Source organism: Girardinichthys multiradiatus, chromosome 8, assembly GCF_021462225.1.
Source record: "Girardinichthys multiradiatus isolate DD_20200921_A chromosome 8, DD_fGirMul_XY1, whole genome shotgun sequence".
NCBI classification, from domain to species: Eukaryota; Metazoa; Chordata; class Actinopteri; order Cyprinodontiformes; family Goodeidae; genus Girardinichthys; species Girardinichthys multiradiatus.
The window spans coordinates 22,987,381-23,006,311 of record NC_061801.1 but is presented as its reverse complement, the minus strand read 5'-3'; positions in this window follow the sequence as shown (position 1 = coordinate 23,006,311).

Below are 18,931 nucleotides of genomic sequence, written 5' to 3'. Positions count from 1 at the left end.
AAACTGATGAATTTTACTTAGCATTTATGTCATTTTGTTAAAAATATCTTAGATTACACACCGTAGTTTTACAATTTTAATTAGAAATGTAATCGGCTATACTTGGGATTGGATTAGTTTCCCAATCAGGGCATTTTTTAAATGATCAGTATCTGTTTCTCTGTCTAAGTTCAACTCCATATACCAGTAGAGTGCAGACTGTGTTTTTAGATCCACCCCTCCCCTAGCAAGTCATGTGGTCATGTTTTCCTGGATTGAAAGAATCAGGTCCTATTTTTGTGTGCACAGCTTGCAAAACTAAAATTGTTTTATTCCATAGGTGTTTGGGATTTGGTTTTCTTTTGTGTCTCTGTTTTCATAATTTCCCTGTTGTTTTTTATGTTCTAAAAGGTCTTGCTGTATACAGTTAAGTTTTCTTCATTATTGCTAGAATGGTGTTGCCATACAGGTTCGTTTTGTGTTAAGTTTCTTAGTTTATTCCTGTGTGTATTTCCCATCCACATATCCATTTTCTATACCTGCTTCTTCCATACTGGGTTGTGGTGCTGGTGCCTATCTTCAGCAGTCTACGGGCGAGAGGCAGGGTAGTTTATTTCACTTAGGTTAGTATTTATCTTTTCTCCTTGATTTAGTGTTTTCTTGTGTCTTAGTATAGCTTCCACTGTGTTAATTAGTCTCCCTCCCTCAGTCTCCCTGCTTACATTTTGCCTCACTGTTCCACATTATCTCCTGATTAACACACCAGTATCCAGTTTCTTCTCTATACTTCCCTCAGTATTTCAGTTCACTTTTGTTTATTGCTCTTTGCTGGAATCACCCGTTAGATTGCCTATTATGCTCCTCGTTACTATCTGTTTTCGTACCTGTTACAGTCCATTGCTGCATCCTCCTGTTGCTTAGTGCATCCGCTATGTTCTTGTGTGTGTGGGGGGGGGGGGGGGGGGGGGGGGGGGGGGTGACACAGACACACTTGTCATTGCAAAGACTTCTGAGAAAAAAGAACAAAAAACAAGAGAACAGTATTTTATAAGTGTTGTCCAGACATGCTTATCTGGAAATCCATTGAAATTTGTTACAGCTGTTCTGAAACTCCAGTTTGGACAAAATATATGTCGCCGTCAAGAAAAATGGATCCTGAACGTCACTGGTGAGTGACACAATCGCAATGCTGATGCAGACAATGTAATACTGATCAAATGTAGTGTTATATTGCTGCACCGTGAAGCATATACACATAAACCCAAATTTATTCATTTCCCTGGTAGATTTAGATGTGAAATTATTTATATTTGACCTAGAAGTTTGTCTTTGGCTGGAAACGAGACAGGCATCCCTCAAAATATAATGAAACAATGTAAAATGAGGATCAGTTTTGAAAACTGAAATTAAATAAGCCTTCATTGGCATTAAAGCAATGAACTCCTTGTAATGGCTAAATATCTTTTTGCATGTTTCCTCTGAAGATTTGTGTTTGGTAATGAGATTTGAGGTTGGAAGGTCTCCTTGCCATCACCCTAATCTTTAGATTCTCTATCAGGTTCAAATTGTGACTTTCACTGGGCCGCCCTAGAAAGCTAATGTTGCTTCCAGTCAAAAGAAACGCTGGTAAAACTGAGATATTTAAATTTAAATCTGCAAAAGGTCTGGGCTTAGCCCTTGAATTTATTTTTTTTCTTACTTTATTGCAGTATCAGACTAGAAAAAAGTTTCAGCAAATACGTAGTATTAAAATGTGTGAAATTCTTTTCAGGAACAGAAACATATCCTGGACAGGAGATTCCTAATTTTAATTTATTGCTTTTCTGAATTTGAACAGGCTGGGAGGGAGAACACAACATGTGAGCAGTGACTATGTTCTCTAATTTCACTGGTTATAATGGTTTTGTTATTCCATCTTGAGGGGACAATTTATGGTTGCAAAAAAGTGTTCTTAATCGTTACAAACAGCAACAAAATTTGCTTTAAAGTAGAAGTGCAATATTGATAACTTTAGCACCTAAGAACATTTGGGAAATTACAGAGTACATTCTGCAATGAATTTAAGTGTCTTTGTGTTTCACTCTGAACTAAACCTTTCCTTACACTGGCTATCAAAACTAATCCTTTTTGTTTATCATCTTAAAAAGGAACACATAAAATAAATTCACTAAATTGATTTATTTAAACATACAAGTCAAAGAAGTACTGCTGGTCTGCTGGGTTTCGTGTGTTTTCCGGGGTGATTGCTGCATTTGTTTAAGAGGAACAACACATTAAATTATGTTGTCATATGCAATGCTGATCTTACAAACCTGTGAAGATTTTAAATTCTAAAGGCAATTCAATGCATTCCCTCAATCACATAGCTGTTTGACCTAAATCTGGTCATCTGCATCAGTTCTAAGAGGTTCCAGTGGGTCTCTGTGGAGCTGACGAACCCTGAATTCTTTGCAAGATAAGCCTCCCATTGAAATCTCTGGGCCACAGAAACACAAGATAAGGAAGGAAGACTGTGAGTATAACTTCAGTCAAAAGAATAAAAACATGGGTATAAGGTAACAGTACAGAGATGACAAAGTAGCTGGCCAGTGCATTATCACCACCTAATTGACAGCAGTGTGAAAAATAAGTTTCAGTTAAATAAGTTGCTTTAAGTTCAGTCAAAGAAACAACAAACAGGTTAGGTGGTAAGCTTGTTTCATCTTAGATGAGATGAATGAACTTAAAGCCCTGCTCCCCTGAAGATTCATTGTTTTTTTTATTTTTGGCCAATTGTAGTAAAGTACTTGTGCAATTTGAAGAATGATGGATGAAGGATTCAAGTACTGGTAGGCAATTTGGGGTTCGCTGACACACCAAAGCATACCGGCAAGACAAGTAATAACTTCATTGCCCTTGAACAGTGTTTACTTCAGCTGCAGTCAAATATTTGACTGAAGGTGAAAAAGGATTAATTTAGATGGTTAGCATTCAAACGGCTGCTAGGAAAGAGACAAGATACAATATTATACAATATCATACAATCCAAAACCATATACTATACAATGCGATATGTTACAAAGCAAAGTTATAAAATACAAAAAGGCCTGATTTAATTCAGTAGGATATGATGTGATATAATATTATATAATTTGATACAGTGTAAGTCACAATATGAGACATTAACTGTTGATATAGGTTCAAAATACAACAGCCAATAAAATCGGATACAACAGGATAGGAATTGATACGACACAGTATATAAGACAATGTGATGTGGTAAGGTACAATGTGGTACAATACATTAACTGTGATGCAATACAGTTTGGTACACTAATATACAAATACATAGCAGTTGATGTCATGCAATACAACAGGGTATGATTTGCTAAAGAAAAAATCTAATATATACAATATAATACAACATATCGCTATATGGTGAGACGTGACATAATACATAAATTGTCAGTACAATACAACACGATAGGAAGCAATAAATAGGATAAGGAATGATACAATACACCAACAGGTGATACAGTCCAATATAATTAGGTAAGTTTGATAAAACCTGATGTGATACGATATGATATTAAATGGTAAGATACAATATGTTGCAATGTTGTGTGTGACGTTGTGTGTTGTGGTTAGACAACCACCGAGACCTGGGAATTCGTTTGGAGACGCTCTCCGTTTAGTCAACCTGAGAATTGAAAAATATTAACAGTAGCACATAGCATGTGCCACAGATCTCCACCCCAGACCATACAAAGCAGTAGTCCATGTTAGCAACCATCGCACATTGGTGTCATAAAAAAGTCAAGCAGTTAGCACCATCAAGTGCCATAATGGTGTAATAATGATTCAAGTACATGTATTCAAAGACTTATCATTGATGAAGAGACGAAAATAAACATTTGAGCAGTACAAATAAAAGGGCTGTGGAGGAATTTAAAACTCACCTCTTCCCAGTGGGATAAATAAAAAAGGAAAAAGGAAATGGACAACTCAATATTTACAGTGGTTCTGGAGGACACTGGATAAAAGAAGAAGAAAGTCGGGCGGAGCTGGAGGTCCAAACCCCGAATACAAGAGACACAGTGGAACACAGGAACAATTTAGGTACAAACAGACAAATGCATTAACTAAACACATTTTATGTAATTATACAAATATTTATATAGAAGCCAGTTACACATTGCTAAATGAACACATTTTTGAAAAGGAGAATAAACAGAGTCTCTTCAGCTTGGGTGGGATATTTTATAAAGAGATGTTTGCTTGATACAAAAAATTTAGCAACGTTTCAGCACTCTGGCAATGTTTGGTTTGTGTGTTGATTTTCCAGTTTCTTTTTCTCATCTTACCGTCGCATATCCCACTCAGTCACTCACTCCATTGCTTCGCTGTGATCCAGCTGTCCACACCATTCATCATCCCGCCACTTTCTTCCTCACAGAATTATTATTTCTTCGATGTGTTACTAGTTGAAAACAAATCCATTTTTCTGACCATCAATTCATCATCTGGAATGGCGAGTCACACTTGAGTTGTGAGAGCAGTCACGTTTTTGTGACTTGTACTGTGTACTTTGTGCATCTGTGTAGGTATTGTACACGTGAGTATGTATTTGTGCTCATGAAAAGACTGAAATCAAAATGAGCAAAATTAGGGGTAAATAAAAATGCTGTGACACAACAAAGTGAGAAATTATTGGAGGAAGTGATTAGGTTAAGGGAAAGGAAAGTAGTGCTCGTTGCGGGTGTAAAAAAGAGGGGGGCTTCCCTCTTCTTCCAGTCGTCCTCCTTCACCTAACGTCTGTGATAATTTATCACTCCTTCTAGCTTGGCTGACAAACTATTTGCAGGAAAATGAGTTTTTCCGCCACGGATTTGTCCTCTGGGAATAGAAAGGGGAGCTGCCGTGTTTTTATTCCATCACACACACATCCAGAGGTGTACTTGTTCACGTGTGCACACACGCACGGTCGTGAGATTTCCCGTATTTATTGGGGGGAGGGGGAGGTGGTTAAGATAAATGAGGTAAATTAATAGAGTCACTGAGGGAAAAGATCTGCTTCCATGCCAGCAGACTGCAACTGACACACAAAGAGATGAACACACACACCCAGTTCCTCCCTTATTCACCTGCCTCCTTTCCTCTCACACTTTCCTCCTGATCCCTCATTTGCCCTCCCACAGATGACAAATGTAACACTCAGACAAACAGCGATCAGGGCCATACAGCATAATGTCAGCTTGGATCAACACTGGGACAAAAGCAAATATCACAGCACTGACACTGCATCGCTGGCTCTCAGCCTGTGTGTGTGTGTGTGTGTGTGTGTGTGTGCACGCTGCTTCTGGCCTGGGTAGGCGGATTGCAATCTCAACTTTCAACCTCATCAACCAAGATATTGACAGTGTGCTTGACGGAGAATTACACAACAGTAAAGGCCTAATTATGCTGCTATTACCCTGGGCTATTCATAATCGTCAAACAGGACATTATCATAGGAACACTGCAGCAGTAAAATTTGCAGGCTTAATGCCTGTTATCATTACATTTCTTTCTACTTTATTGTCTGTTGACAATAGCGATTGCAAAATACATTCAATTCAGTGCAACGTACATTGCTTTGATTGTGTGGATGAGAATACATAACCTGCACTGAGTGCTTTTTGCCTTGTGTTGCATAACAGAGCGACAACACAAGGATGGACCCAGACTAATATACATCCTGTGACTGCCAAGTTCGTTTGTATCCTTTTCACCATATCTCTTGGCCCACTATAACAGACAGCATTTAGTCTGTTCCTAAAGATCGCGCAGCTAAACTGTGACTGGGGAAGGGAATTGGCTTTTCACTTGACATATTACAATATGTAAAAGTCAGTTATTTTTAAGAAACCAACCTCATTCTTTGTTAATTCAAATACAAAAAGTGCATAATTTATTAAATGAGTCAAGACATTGTTTATATCTATTAGACTTATCATCAATAAATCTAGGGCAACCTAGAGGTGCTGGTATGCTAACATCCCAATGCACGTAAAGACCAGCAGCTCAGCTACAAAACCTGAATATCGTGGTGTTGTGGGGTATGAGTGAGTATATAAATTTACTTACTTGCTTACTTACAGACTTGCATTACTTGTTTAGTGAATTATGCACTATATACTTGCTTGCATTACTTGGTAAGTATGTAACTTTCATACTTATTTGCTTTATTTCATTAGTAATTTTTGTACTTAATTTCTTACTTGCATTATTGATTAGTACGCTATTCTTTACTTCCTTTCCTTCTTCCTTTCTTGCTTCCTTGCTTCCTTCCTTACCAGCTAAAAGCAAGTTATTGCTCAATGTGACCATGTTCCAGAGGCAAGTAACAAAATAAATGGTATTTGCTTATTGCACTCAGTGACCATTGTATCTATGATTAGCAATACAAGTTGATAACATTGTAATTCACAGTATTTAATACATTCCACAGAAAAGCAACATTTTCACAAATATAAGATGGCAGACCAGCTAAAGTGCAAGTAAAGGGTAAGTTCTAGATATGCCTCCACATTTTAGACATATATCAGCCATATTGGATTTGAATTCGGGTTTATTCGGTGACCTCTGGTTATTCAAATAGGACGTCCAGCTTCAGAGGAAGTTCCAGCTGGTATTCCTTTCTTGGACCTTAAAAATTGGAACTACAGCCCTGAGTTCAAAGAGGAACAAATCCTAATTTTTTGTAAAGAAACTCATTCTTTTCTCAAATGTTTCTGTTTAAACACAAACTAGCATTAGCACTACACCACAGCTTACTGATAAAAAACAGTTAGAAAAGTAAACTATAATGAACCTTTCATTAAATGCCATGTAACTGTTTAGCTTTATCATTATTCAATGACTGGCCAAATACTGTAGGAACCATTTTGGCAAAACGTTATTGTAGTGTGGGTGAACAGTACTTTTCAGTATTAATGTTACTGGGCATGTTGTTTTAGTGTGGAAACAATAAACCAAATCAATTGCATTCTGTTATGTCTACATGAAGCATATAATGCATATGTAAAAGTAGTTTCAATTTTACCAGTAGCTGTGAATTTGTCTTGCATCACCACCCATAGTTAAACTGTACTTCCATGGAAACGTAAGGAAATGCCAAGAGTTTTGTTCGAGTTTACCACTGATATGATCAGGCTCTGAGGCGTCAGGCTGATGGAGATTTCAGATTTCAACATGGCTGTCAATGTTTAAGTCATTACTGTGAAAATAAAGTTAAACCTTTTCACAAAATAGTGGAACTGTCTCAGTTTTTATCTCTTAAAAAAGACAACTATTTATTGGAAAGTGTGAGGTTAGCTGCATTGTCTCCATACTCTTTTTCTGTATAATGTTACCTGAAGGTTTTATTGTAGTGCAATAATGTGCTACTATTGTCTATATTAATGTATAAAAATATTTAGACTCATAATTTATCACACAATCTATTAAAAAACAGTACTGAATAATTAATCCTTTATCAATCCATCAATAAATTAAAGAGGTGAGAAGATTCTGGATATTTGTAAAATAAAGATGTATTTCATCAATAAAATTATTACAAGTAATAAAAGAATTATATGGATTCTTGATCACCAATGTTGTTTACATTAACGATGAGGAAAATATTTTTTGATGCCCCTTTTCTTATAACAAGACCATGACAAGCAAAACATGGCTCCTTGATGACTCAAACATGACAAGACGTGTGAGTTTTCATTGAAGAGATAGACTAGATGAAAATGGTCTGTTAGATGTTCAGAATGCATGACATTTCTGCCTTTGTAATCTGTCAGTGAAAAGCTAAAAGTATCAGCAATGCGGCTCCATCTAAACCTTGTTTAGTCACAGCTACCACCACCATGAAATTTTCAACTTATTGATGGACCATGGTGGTGTTCAACAGATTGGATCTTGGTAGTCTGAAATCATGAAAGGTTCAATGGACATACTTTAAATATGATCCATTCGAAAGAAAAAATGAATGTATTGTAGAGAGAGAAAGATCTGTATATATGGCCACTAGGTGGGAAAATACCACAAAAATTAAAGTGCCTGTGACATCGACTTTTCATTATAAATCCAGTTACATTTACGGAAAGGAAACATTGACAAAAATATTTTAAAATGTAAATTCATGCCAGTAAAATGAACAGTTGTTGAGATATATGGTCATAAATTTCACTAAAAAGGCATTTCCAGACTACTCCTTTGCGATTTTGTTGCGCTCTTTTATGATGTCAAAGGGGAACCTCCGCAGTAAACTGACTGCTGCTACAATGGCAGCAACACAGACAGCAGCAGAGAATCTGATATTTCTTTAGATGTATTTCAGTCACTGAGAGAGACGCAGCAGAGTCAGGACAAGAAAGTCAGCTTTCATAAGATGGCAGAGCCCAATTACTGCAATGAGCGGACGGCCATCTAATTCGACCAGAGTCTATTTTTGCGGGATGCCGGAGCACAGCTGGAGTCAATATGCATGAATCATACCGCACCACCAGGAAACAAAAGAAGCACAACATCTGGATTTTCAAAATAGCTCACTAAAAACAGAGTAGATCTTGCTATATTAATAAATACACACACACACACACACACATCCGTGTTTTACTATCTTTATGAGAACTTTTCAGTTACTTCCATTGACTTTCATTCATTTTCCTTGATTTTTAGTTCCTAACCCTGACCCTAACCCTAACCAGTTAATACCTAACCCTAACAATAACTCAATTCATATCCTAGTCCTAAACCTAACCCCTGTCCCAAGAATGGAATTTGGAAAAGTGAGGACCAGGAAAATGTCCTCACTTTGTCAAAATGTCCTCACTTTGCAATAAAAATACAAAAATTGGATCTCACTCAGCAACAATTACAAGTACACACACACACACACACACACACACACACATATATCTATGTATATATATATATATATATATATATTAAGGTATTATAAACCGAGCAATTAAACATTAAATGCACCAAACTAAACAACAAATATAGTTTCACTTTACTCAGTGTGCTCACCTATTGTAGAACAAAATGCATGAAAATATCTAGATGCTGAGCCTTAATTTGTTTAGCAACAGCAGCAACAACCTTTTCTTTAGCGTTTTCTTCCAATCAGATGCTCTGAACCGTGTGGCTATAGCATCGGCTTCAACATTCTCCTTCGTCTGTCAGATATCCCGACCTCTGACATAATTTCTTTTGTGAATTCAGAGGTTTCTTGTTCGAAGCAGTTTGCCAAGACGCCCTCAGATCACAACTGGCTGTGCTTGCTGGAACCAGTCCCTCTGTCCCTCGTCAGTTTTCAAGCTCTGATCCAGGTAGCTCTGATCCTCTTCACTTCAGGAAAGTAGTCATTTCTAACAGTTGCTGTTGTAGTATTGCTGCCACCACCAGCAATGAACCTTTCACTATATTAATGCTATTTTTAACCTCAACCTGGCAGACGCCAAGTTGCGTGACCGGAATGAATGACCGGAGACTTCCCCTTAGATGTAATTTCCGGGCGACTTTGGACTACACTAAACAAAAACCTTTTAGAGTTTTTGTCAAATTAAACTACTATACAGTACAGACCAAAAGTTTGGACAAACCTTCTCATTCAAAGAGTCGTCTTTATTTTCATGATTATGAATATTGTAGCTTCACAATGAAGGCATCAAAACTATGAATTAACACATTCAATTCAATTCAATTCAGTTTTATTTATATAGCGCCAATTCACAACACATGTTCTCTCAAGGCACTTCACAAAAGTCAGGTACATACATTCCAATTAATCCTAACCATTGAATAGTGCAGTCAGAGTTAGTTATTTATTCAAATTGGATAAAATGTTTTTCTGTCTAAGGAAACCCAGCAGATTGCATCCAGTCAGTGACTTGCAGCATTCACTCCTCCTGGATGAGCATGTAGAGACAGTAGACAGTGACTGGCGTTGGCTTTGCAGCAATCCCTCATACTGAGCATGCATGTAGCGACAGTGGAGAGGAAAAACTCCTTTAACAGGAAGAAACCTCCAGCAGAACCAGGCTCAGGGTGAGCGGCCATCTGCCACGACCAACTGGGGGTTTGAGAGAACAGAGCAGAGACACAAAGAGAACAAAGAAGCCCTGATCCAGGAGTCCTTTCTATGGGAAGGAAAAGTAAATGTTAATGGATGTAGCTCCTTTAGTCGTTTCACCTAGAAAGAAAGAACAGATAAACTCTGAGCCAGTTTTCAAGGTTAGAGTCTGAAAGAGAGCACATAGAGTTAGTTACAGTTAAGCTCAGTCAATTGCCATGTCTAGGAGAGAGAAAGGGTTAAACACTGAAAGACAGGGCCATGTGGGTCATCGGTAGAGGGTGAGCATTAAGTTGTTGCCCGCAGAAGCTCGGACGATGCCCCCCTCCAGAAAGGTGTCACAGGTAGACACAGAGTCAGGCCAGGTGTAGCTTCTAGTAAGAGAAAAGAGAAAACAAAGTTAAAAGCTATGGAAGCAAATCGTTACCATATTTCAAATGAAAAAGCATTTTCAGAAATGCTTTTTCATTTTAAGAATGTGGCTGCATTGTTTGACTCATAAATGAAATTAGTAATCAATCATCCTATTTGCATTTTCTTCTTCAAGACTGCTCATTCCTTCACTAAATTAAAATGAAAAAGAAAAAGACATTTGAGATTTATTTTTCAAAATGTACCCCAGCAAATAGATACCAAAATTCAATTTGAAATGTAAAATTTGAAAATGAAAAAGCATTTCCAGAAATGCTTTTTCATTTTAAGAATGTGGCTGCATTGTTTGACCCATAAATAAAATTAGTAATCAATCATCCTATTTGCATTTGCATTTTCTTCTTCACGACTGCACATTTTATGGCATAATCAAAAAGAAAACAAAGCAGACATTGCTTTTTCGTTAGGAACATATGGAACAATCAGATCTCTACCGGAACTACCAGTTCTGCCTGCCACTGCCACAAATTGAGCTCGGCCCTGCTGCAATTCAATCAATTTCTCGGCACGTTTGCAATGTGATGCAATGCAGACGTGCACAGCGCCCCCTACCGAACAAGATGGGTAGCTTGGTCAGCAGGGAGCTGAGGAAGAGCGGCTGCTGACGTCACTCTGCTGCGCCCGCTGCTCGGAATGCTTTTTCGTTTCCGAGTTCTGGGCAGTACTTTGCGGGCAGACCACAAAAACGAAAAAGCAATGTCTGCTTTGTTTTCATTTTGATTATGGCATAAAATGTGCAGTCATGAAGAAGAAAATGCAAATAGGATGATTGATTACTAATTTTATTTATGGGTCAAATAATGCAGCTACATTCTTAAAATGAATCCTTTTTCATTTGAAATATGGTAGTGATTTGCTTCCATAAAAAGCTGAAATAACAGCAAATAATGCAAAATTGGAGAGTAGTGTGAGAATGTAGCGAAGAGGGTGAAAGTGGTCATTATGTCCTCCAGCAGCCTAAGCCTATAGCAGCATAACTACACAGATAGTTTCAGTTCAGATTATTTGGTTAAACGGCGCATATTTACAACAATGTCGTCTCAAGGAACCCCACAAAGGGTCCCACTGATGGTCATTGTTATACTAAAAACCACAAGGATTGGGATACCTCCCTTTGTCAGACTAATTATAACCATTGGAAAAGAGAAGGGGTCATACAGGTAGCAGAAATGGAGGGTGTCTTTGCACCTCAGCCATAACAGTTTAGGCTAAACCTGACTCCAACCAACAGGAAGGGAGGAAGGCTCCCTCCCATATAACCTAAGCCACTTGAACTATAAGCTTTATCAAAAAGGAAAGTTTTAAGCCTAGCCTTAAAAGTAGATGGGGTGTCTGCCTCACGGACTAAAACTGGGAGCTGGTTCCACAGGAGAGGAGCCTGATAACTAAAGGATCTGCCTCCCATTCTACTTCTAGAGACTCTAGGAACCACCAGTAAACCTGCAGTCTGAGAACGAAGTGCTCTGTTAGGAACATATGGAACAATCAGATCTCTGATGTATGATGGAGTTAAATCATTAAGGGCTTTACACGTGAGGAGGAGAATTTTAAATTCTACTCTGGATTTAACAGGGAGCCAATGAAGTGAAGCTAAAGTAGGAGAAATATGATCTCTCTTTTTAATTTTCATCAGAACTCTTGCTGCAGTATTGTGAATCAGCTGAAGGCTTTTAACTGCATTTTGTGGACATCCTGATAGTAAAGAATTACAATAGTCCAGCCTTGAAGTAACAAATGCATGGACTAGTTTTTTAGCGTCACTCCTGGATAGGATATTTCTAATTTTGGCAATGTTCCGGAGGTGAAAGAAGGAAATCCTCGAAACCTGTTTAATATGGCATTTAAATGACATGTCCTGGTCAAAAATAACACCAAGGTTTTTTACTTTATTACCGGAAGTCAATTTAATGCCATCCAGGATAAGTGATTGACTAAGCAGTTTTTTTTTTAAAGACTCCGGTCCAAACACGACAACTTCTGTCTTGTCTGAATTTAGAAGCAAAAAATTTAAAGTCATCCAAGTTTTTATATCTTCAAAACATGCTTGTAATCTATCTAACTGGTTGGGCTCATCAGGATTTATGGATAAGTAAAGCTGAGTATCATCAGCGTAAAAGTGAAAATTTATCCCATGCTGCCTGATAATTTGACCTATTGGAAGCATATATATATAGTTAAGAGAATTGGCCCAAGTACTGAACCCTGTGATACTCCACAATTAACCCTGGAGTTTAAAGATGATTTATCATTTACATGAACAAACTGAAATCTGTCAGAAAGATAAGATTTAAACCAGCCTAGCGCTGTTCCCCTGATCCCTAGAGCATATTCCAGCCTTTTTAAGAGAATATTATGGTCGACTGTATCAAATGCAGCACTGAGATCCAACAGAACCAGTTACAGACACAAGTCCATTATCTGAGGCCATAAGAATATAATTAGTGACTTTCAGCAGAGTTGTTTCAGTGCTATGATGAGCTCTGAAACCTGACTGAAACTCTTCAAACAGGTCATTGCTGTATAAATTCTCACACATTTGATTAGCAACTATTTTCTCAAGAATTTTAGATAAGAATGGAAGATTGGATATAGGTCTGTAATTTTTCAAGTTATCTCGATCAAGCAAAGGTTTCCTAAGTAAAGGTTTAATTACAAAAGGTGGCTACTTTGAAAAACCTAGAATATAAGACATATTTTCAGTTGTTTCACACTTTTTTGTTCAGTATATAATTCAACATGTGTTAATTCATAGTTTTGATGCCTTTAGTGTGAAGTTACAATATTCATAGTCATGAAAATAAAGACAACTCTTTGAACGAGAAGGTATGTACTATATATATATATATATATATATATATATAACTGTTTAACTGTTATCAAAAAGTTTCTTGGTCTCTGTTTCTCTCTCTAGAGTTAAAAGAAATGGTTTCACAGCCTTAAATTCTGAGTTCAAATACTTTAATTTGAGAGATGGAGATTTTAGAAGGAAAGGTGAAAAGAAAGGAATTTAAATTGTTGAATACATGGACAAAAAAGTTTCTCAGAGCAGAATGCCACAGTAGAACAGGACAAAAGAGTGCCTACTTTGTTCATCAGACAGCTGTTCATGATCTCAAAACCAACTTTTTGCTCCAGGGTTCTGTTCGCCTCCATTCCTCTCTGGGCTGGAGAATAAGTCATCTTCTACCTCCAACAGTGGTTCTATCTGTTCTGTCGTCAGTTCATTGTCTGTCATGTGTAGCTTCTCACTATCGATCACTTTGGAAACGAAATGAAGCAAAGACAGAAGTTATCTCAAAAAAAGTGTTTGAGAGTACATTGGAGGTGCTTATCTACCAATCAGAAATGGACAATGGAAGATGCATAACTGTGTCCTGCTAATCAGCCAATAAGAAAAACCATTAGGATCTATCTTTCATTTTTCTACCATATTCTGTAAACAAAAGACAGAAAACAAGGCAAACGATCTGTCATTGCAGATAAAACCCGTGCCTGTAGCAGGAAAGTTTAAGGTTTTAAGCAGGCTATTGAACAAAAAGACATTTGCTGCATGTCTTCCCCTCTCTCTTCATTCCCATGTCCTGTCTATCTACTGTCAAAAAATAAAGGCCACTAGTGCTGCAAAAAAATCTTTAAAATTAGCTTTCCAAATTCCCACATTAGTTAAAAAAGAGAAGTCACAGAGATCTAGACAAGAATCTTTGAGCAAAACACTTTTGGATCGTAAAGACGCATATTTTAAGGGCTTGTGGACTTCATTGGTGTGGGATAAGAGGTTGTTTTGCCCAGCTGTAAAGGGTCCGTCAAACATATTTTTAAGTTACTTGGTAAAAAGCAGTATTTAGACGTGAAAGGTCAGATATGGGATCATCTTGGATAAAAAATAACCTAATAATCACCTGTGGTAATTAAAGCTAGAGAAACCACCAGATATAAAAAATAAAAAATAAATGTAAGCTATGTCCAACAAATGATAAGAAGGACCTAGAGGACTTTCTGTTGCTGGAATAACTTTCTACCAAGAGGTTAAAATTCGACAATAAGACTATAAAAATGTTTTGTAATTTAGCTGACTACAGAATAGATTTTTCTCAAACTCAGATTGTGTTCTGAATAAACCTAAAAATAGCCATGTACCTTGTTGTTCTTGTTCTCGGATACAGAACTGAATCCAAATCTAAATTGCTTTTGGTTCTTTCTTGTCATACAATTTCCAGCATTGTTTCTTGCCTTACAGATAAAAAGGCTCCTTTACCTTCCAGTTAACTCTATCTGTCTACATTGATAGCAGATCTCCTGAGCTCTCTCGGGGACTCTGCACTCTAGACTCTGCACCCAATGGCCAACTTTGTGATGCCTGATTCTATAGCATTCAACTCTGGCTGACGGGCATGACGACAAGCTCCACCAGCTTCTGTGATCAAAGTTCCCTACAATTACAAATGTGCGTGGATCTGAGGGAACCAGAATTGCCCACACTGAGCTCATTCATGTAAATCATGAAGGTAATGACCACCCATTTGGGTGAATTCCAGCTCCTTTTTAGACAGAAAGTGACAAAATATCTTAAGCCTACCGACATATGAGCAAAATAAAGAAAGATTTCACTTCTGACCATAGCTTCAGATCACATACGAGCTTAACACAACTAAACATTATGCTCACTGCAAGCCCCTCTGATTCTAATGGCTATTACTGCCTGTTTGCCATTGTGGGCCTCACAATAGCAGTCATGCTGGGATTTTGTGTGAGTCTTGCTGGCAACAGTTATTAGCCCCCCAAAAGAAATCTGAAGGCGAAGCAGTCAAGAGAAGAACAAGAAGATTTGGGGGTCCTGGCTGCAGCACAAGGGGGGGTGGGTGGTTAGATGGAAAGGGAAAGGGAGGGATGCAGGGAGTGAGGTCAGAGGGTAGCACAAAAGCGGAAATGGGGGCACACGGGGAACAAAGGACGGGGCTGGACCAAGACGGGCACGGCTGGAGGGAGGGTGGACAGTGCACAAAACACAGGAAGATGAGGAGAAAAAGATGAGGGGGCAGAGTGGAGGGGAGCCCCCGGCAGATGGTAAAGGCCGGGCAAACAGAGAGGGGCGGCAACGAAGGGATGAAGAAAGGAGAGCTGAAAAGCTGCTGGTAACACTTGCATCATGAAAGAGTGAGGAAGAAAGACTCAACACTGAAACCAGTCCGAGTCCATTTTGGTGGCAGTACCAAACCATACCTGTTTATAGCTCGTCATGCTAAAAATTGTAGGCTTTTTCAAAATTTCATATATTATCTTGCAAATGTATTCAGACCCATTGAGATCTTCACATTTTGTCACAGTAAACCTACAAATGCCAATAGATTTTACTGGGACTTTATTAGTTTAGCAGACCATCACTAAAGAGTACATAGTTGTGTAGTGGAAGACCTTTTTTATTTACAAAAATATATGAAAACTGTGGTGCACATTTGTATGCAGTCAGTCTGAGTCAATTGCGGCAGCAGGCTGGTTTGCTACAATCTTTTGGGGTTTCTCTCTACCATCTTTGCACATCTAGAAACTGAAATCTTTGCTAATGTTTCTCAGCAAAATGGCTCAGGATCGGTCAGATAGAGCAGAAAGTGTTCGCTTACATCAATTTTCTGGTCTTGCCAGAGATTCTCCGATGGATTCCGGTCTGGACATTGAAGCTTTGATAAGATTTCATTTTATTTCTGAATGGCAAACCTCTGCAGTTCATTTTTTGTGTAGCCCCTAACATGTTTTCTGCCACGATGCATTTAGCTCCATTCATCTTCCCATCAGCTTTGACCAGCTTTCATGTCCCTCCTGAAGAATAGCATCCCCACCGCATGATGCTGCCACTAACATGTTTTATAATGGGGATGATGTGTTCAGGCTAATAAACAGTGTTAGTTTATAATAAATAGGTCAAAAAGCTTCATTTTGCTCTCATCTGACCTTCTTCATTATATTTGCACATAGCTCATGGACCAAAACAGGGGCTTCTTTTTGCTTTTGTTTCACAAATAACACTTTTCTTGCCACTTTTCCATAAAGGTACAATTTGCGAAGTGCATGACTTGTGTCATCAGATTTTTCTACCAGAGCTGTGGCCCTTTACAGCTCCTCAAGAGTCACCACGGGCAGGTGGATTCTATTTGCTAAGATGATTTTGAAAGACCTATGTGGATTTTATTACATCATATCAGATTAGAGGGGGATGAATCCAAATAAGCAGCACTTTTAACATTTATATATTACTTTTTCCACCCATACTTTGTGTTGTTTTGAACATATCGCTTAAAGTGAACCGAGGTGTGGGGAAACTTCTAAAGTCATCAAATTATACCTTTTCAGCACTTGTGAGAAATCATTACCCTGATGAGTTAATCAATACTGTGCCTTTCTTCAGCTATTATAAACCAATTACAGGGCTCATCTCCACCCGCTGACCACAAAAAGACATTTACCAACTCGGGTAGATGTTTCAAAGTTATCCATGGATGCCCTTTTTTCGGGAGAAGCTATGCGGGAAAGTTTGCGGGAGCACGCAGAGGAACAGAAGGGAAGCCACGCATGACTGCGGGAGTGCGCATGACACCTGCAGTATTTTATCTAATACGTTAATTTTTACAAACAGATGATTGGTGAGTATTTGATAGACATTCGTTTCTTTATAATAATAGTAATAATAATGAAATAATACATTACTTCATTTCAGCTCCCAAGATGTCAGAGATAAAAATATGCTAATTAAAGGTTTCTGACAGGTGACATGATATCGAGTTTAATACAAGGAAGCCGTTTCCGCTTCAAGTTGTATTCAGAAACCAGACACTTTGTGCCCTACAGTATAAACAGGAAAACTGTTGAGCTATGCATGAAGTCTTATCTAAAGAGTCGGAAATGTTTGCTGCTCTGACCTTTTACCCGCAGCTCCGGCAGCCACCTGTCGCCGCAGGTTACCGGACTTTTTTCTCTTTTTTTTTTGCTACAGGAAGTAAAAAATCCGCACATATGTCTACTCGAATAAAACATTAAATATATATTAGTTTCGCTGAATTTCAAAAGAAAAAGACTAAAACTTGGAGATAATAAAGCATCAGATTTGAAATCTGGTGCGCAAAAAAAACTGACCAAAGTGGGTAAAGGACCGTGGTATTCAGCCTATAGGCTATATGAAAAAAACCGTCAATTAATTTAGTCCGAAAGGGGCTGATATTATAGGGGTGCGGTTTTTCCATGAGAGGGAATACTTCTTTTATTTTTAGAAAAGCACTTAAATGCATTTGAGTTCATGCAAGTCTTGGAATTCCCAAAAGTCTTCAATGTGTTTTTATTTATTTATTTATTTATTCGCCTTTTATTTAAATTACAACTCTGTCATTCATCAAAACACTCCCTTTGCATTAGAAATAAATATTTAAATTGCAATAAAATTGGGACCCCCGCAATGTCTCCCTAAACGTGCATGTCTGTTATTTATTTATTTATAATTTTTATTTATTTAAAGTAGTCCAGCAGGGAATCTGTTATTTCTATCCGAATCTTTTTTTTTTTTTTTTAAATAGACATTTACGGGCAGCAATAAATCTGACATATCTCTGACAACTAAGTTTTGTTTTTTGTTTTGTTTGTTTAATTATTTATATTTAGGTCATTAAAATCAACAAGTGAAATATGCATTTAAAGCTCAAAATGAGAGCGATCTGAAAGCCTCATGCCTGAAAGCACATTTAAAACTGAAGGAAACACATTTCATCTTTTGGAGTCTTGTTCAGGGTGTGTATGAATCTTCCCTCCCTTTGGCAAGTTAGCACATATAGTTAAGCTCTATTTTAATCGTCCTTAGTTTTCAATGTGACAGATAGCAATCAGTGAGTTTTAATCCCTTGCTCAACTCTCGGTAACCCCTCTTGTGCCACCTCTCCCTGCAGGCTTGTCTTTTCCTGCGTCTGTGTCCACCTGATGTGGGGACTCCCTTCAGTCTCTTGATTGTTGTTTTTATTTTAAAACAGTGCTGTCTTTTGTCCCGATGTATGAAGCCACAGCGTTTCAAAGACGACAGATGAAGGACTTTTAGTGACAAACGGATGAGATAAGAGCTCCAGGTGCAGGAGCATTATGTTTCCCCTTCTTTTTCTTCTTCTCCCCCACCTAACAATTGTCAGAAGCCTAAAGTTATGTGTTTTTAACTTTTCTACAGATTTCTGTCCTGATAGGAGTTGGTGGAAGTTTTTGGGAGACAGACGACACGGTGCCATGGATAGCTGTCATTAAAGGTGTTGTGTTTGTTTTACAGACTGGTGGGAACAACTTTAACAGTGTTTTAAACCCACCGGGGTCCCGACATCCTGCTGTGACGTGGCGCACGCACGGCCTGCTTAGACAGCAAAAGCACCGAGATTCAGCTTGTCTTTGTCTATACATTTTTTCATCTGG